At 37.6% G+C, this 3919-nt stretch overlaps 1 long non-coding RNA gene across 1 annotated transcript; it reads right to left on the reverse strand.

The window, feature by feature from the left end:
• Positions 1–814: 814 nt before the first annotated feature.
• Positions 815–3147, reverse strand: LOC127107075 (uncharacterized). The gene is made up of 2 exons (XR_007795627.1): positions 1230–3147; positions 815–1099 (listed from the first exon to the last, which is right to left on the reverse strand). It is a non-coding gene; the product is annotated as an uncharacterized LOC127107075 (long non-coding RNA).
• Between the last annotated feature and the right edge of the window lie 772 nt (positions 3148–3919).

Raw genomic sequence — 3919 nt, forward strand, 5'->3', positions numbered from 1 at the left:
CGAGTTTTTGATTTTGGTCCCTGTAATTTATTTATTTTTGTCTGAGTCCTCATATCTCACGTTTTGTATTGGTTTTAATCCCTAAAGTCAAAATCCATAGGTTTCTTGCAGATTTTGCTTTGAGGGTATGTTTGGATTGATGGTATGAGATGAAATGAAATTGAGTGGAGTGATAATTAATGAGATTCAAGTGGTCTCCTTTCATATCATTATTTCATTCATTATTTGTTCCTCATGATTTTGTTCCTATGATATGGTACCCCTTTTTATGAGCATCAAGTGGTCTCCTTTCCTGTTGTTGTTACACCTTGTTGTATTTTGCGCATTCAAGGCGAAGTTCTGCTGTCAACATATTTAGATACATATGCGCATTCCGCGACGGTGGTAATCAAGGAATTCAAGGATTATTGTGCTTGGATTAAAGTATGTGGTCAAAAATTTTTTTGTCATGAAAAGCTTTGATGAACATTATTTGGTTAAGGGAGATTCATGTGGTTTACCATGTCTTAAAGGAGAGTCATTATCATGTGAGTTTTTCAAGAGGGACCAAGCATGGTTGTTGTTCGGAATCAAGCTAGTGGCCGAGTGCCATCCTGTATTTGCTTGGATTTTAGTAGATAGTTCAAGGGAAACACAAAAGGAGTCTCAATTATGTTCAAAAATTGATTTTGATATCGAGATTTAAATATAAAGGGGGAGTTTGGTCGAAACGACTGATACTCACGTGCAAACTCTATGCTTGGACCCTAAGGAAACAAATGTGCATTGTGTTGTTGTTAACCAAGTGCCATTCAAAGTAGGCTAAGACAATGCAAGAGCAAGAAACAAATTTTCGTCAAATCTTAATTGAAGTGGCATACAGAGGCGAAACTCGTATGTTAATTGAGAAGAATTACAAGCATTGCAAATGATATAATAAAATTAGTTGTTGGCCATTAACACTAGACCAAGCAACCTCAAGAAAATCTAATCCGTTGTTCACTTCAGGACATGTTCTGGTTTCGTTTCTTTAACGTCAATTGGTTTTCATGATCCATCACCGGGGAATTTTCTCTTCTTCATGTCGAAACTATAACGCCATTCGGTCGAGCTCCCAAACCTGCCAGTGAACATGGAGTTCAAAATCAACAAGCTTACATGTCTGGTTCAGCAAAGAAGATAGTGACATTTTAGTAGGAAACTTAAGGAACAACAAGTCAATATCAGAAACATTCCCAAAAAAAACCTACATGTTGTTCCTCCAGGATGCTTATCTGACAGACTAGGTACAATCCAAGGATTTATCAAGCAGGCAAAAGTTGCTCTTGTTTCTGTTGGAATTTTAAAGGATGCCATTCTTGGAGATGATATTGACCCTCGATGGTTATCTTGTCACATTAATGATAAATATATACATGATATTGGATGATTTCTCAACCGACTTTTGGGAATAGCTCTCAAGACTCAGAATGGGCTATTTGATCTATTTGTGAATATCTTGGATCTTCTTGTTCAAAAAACTCGCATTGATGGTAACCTTGACACATGCATTATTGACTTGAAAGCTAAAATAATTGAACTGTAAGGGACTCCAAAGACAACCTATGTTGATCAAATGAGTGGGGCTTCAACTGTTTTGTTCACATTCATCTTGAATCGCGGTGTTTCATGGGAGTTGGCAAATATCATGTTGAATGAGAGGCAGAAGGCTGGATTTGGTTCATCCGGTGACGGCTTCTACAAGTCAAAAAGGAGTGGTTGAAAAAAACTGTCATAACAAAATAGAAGCTTTCGTCTTCACACTCTGATTTTGTTGAATGCATAACCAATTCAGTCGGCAAGACATTGCATTCTCCTGCAAAAGGATAGTTCATCCCAAATATGTAGCATAATACACGAATTAGTATAATTTCATAAAACATGTATTCATAACGGTAAATCGCGGATTACCAACAGTAAAGGTTAGGATAAGAATTGAAGAGGGACCACCAAGTTTGGGCAGACAAATTTCAGAGCGTTCACGCTCCACTACACCCACAGTTGCCATAGCTCATGGTCATTACCAACGGTACGGAAGAGCAGACGAGAGGGGGACCACAGAGAGGAAATAGTTTTTATCTTTAACGGATTCATGAAACAGTTACATTAGGAGATCGAAAAACAAAAGAAAGGGGAGGCTAGCAAGTTCGACAGAAACATAAATTTCTGAAAAGATAAACCTAGAGTCTGCGATTTCCTTGGAAGAACGGTAGCAAAGCTTCATCTTGACGCCCGGTTTTTGGATAAAGCCTTTACCAAAAGTGGAGCACAGGAACGAGCAACCGCAGAAGACAAATCGATGTGGGAGCTTTTGGAAGAAAGATCCAGGTGTTGCCTTTCCAATCACCGTTTAATTTTGTTTGTGACCGATAAGCCCCTCCTCGTCTCACGCTTTGAGTCTTCGATTTAATCTCAACCGGTAACAGTCCATTGCTTGACCATAGAATAGATGAGAATGTAGGTGTTCATTTTGGTTTAGAATTTTCCTTTTGGTTTGAGCTTCAGTTCCGTCATCTTTGTTGGTTTTCTGTTTATTTTTGTTTCTTACTGATTTTTATCACTGTTTCTAAAGATGGGAAGATTTGGTTTTTAGAATGGTTTGGATTTGCTTGAGGAAGGAAGACGATGGCTTTTGTTGGATTCACTGTTGGTTTTTTTTCCAATTTCCTCATGTTTGATTTTTAATGCAATTAAAAGCCCTATGTTGGAAAATGTTACCGTGTCATCAAAGTTTCTTTTGGCTTTTCATTGTTGTAGCTTTTCATTAAACACTGATAGCTAATAATTAATTATGGCCACCTTTCTTGGTTCGTTGCCCGACATCCATGCGGCTAGGGCTGCCTCTTGGATTCCTTGGTGGTTCCACGTTTGGGCCAGCTTGGGAAACGGGTGTTCAGCGACCTGAGCCCATACGGTTCAGGATTATTGTTGGGCTTTATTCTAATCCTAATCCAGCGGCCCATGTTTGGCTTTTTGCTGGTTTTTTTGGCTAGTTGGTTTCCATTCCGTTTATAAATGTTTGTTGGTCCTAGTTTGACAGCAAGTAACTTGTGGCCAGGTGGAGATGGAGTTAGTTTAACTCCCCCTTAGTAGTGGGTCTGATACCTGTGTGTGGCATGCATGGTTTTTGATACATTTAATTTTCTATTTTATTCTTTTTAATCCTTTTTATGTTTATGTTTTATTCTCATTTCTCCGGCACTCATTGTTTTTTAAATGTTTACCCCTTTAGTTTATTTTTGTTGAACGTCGATTTTAATCTATGGATTCGATCGCTCTTATGTTGTTTATCCATGATTATTTTATCGATATAGCGATAGAATTTCACCATGTTTCGATTTGTCGCACATGATCACCCAATGCTTGTCATGATGCGTAAACCGATTTTGAGCATATTACTTAATTGTCGCTCCCCCGTTCCCATACCTTTGTAAGACGATTGCTTTAAGCATCACCACCAACCTCAGATAGCTTACTCTTGGGCTTTCTTACAATGAGACCATTTTATTGCACCTACACTCATGCATGCTTATTCATTTGTTTGGTCCCAAATTTAATTATTTCATTATCTTGAATCCCCATTCGACAAAATGTACCCCCACTCCCATGGCAGTAATAATTTTATCGCTTTTTATTTCTTCATTTAGCTTGATTGTTTAGTTAGTTACTAACACAAGAATAAAATCAACTTCTTTTCCAAAATATCTAAAATAAAGACTCGATCCAATGTCGAGTATTTTCTCAATAAACAAATTCATCCATCTCTATCCATCCATTCCCATCCATTCCATTTCTTTCAAACGTTTCATTCAAATCTTTCTCAATCGCTCATCAAACTCTTGATCCAACGTCAAGCCATTTTCACAACAAAAAATCAAAATATATTTAATTTCTACTTAAG

The sequence above is a fragment of the Lathyrus oleraceus genome, chromosome 7 (genome assembly GCF_024323335.1).
Source record: "Lathyrus oleraceus cultivar Zhongwan6 chromosome 7, CAAS_Psat_ZW6_1.0, whole genome shotgun sequence".
Taxonomy (NCBI): domain Eukaryota; kingdom Viridiplantae; phylum Streptophyta; class Magnoliopsida; order Fabales; family Fabaceae; genus Lathyrus; species Lathyrus oleraceus.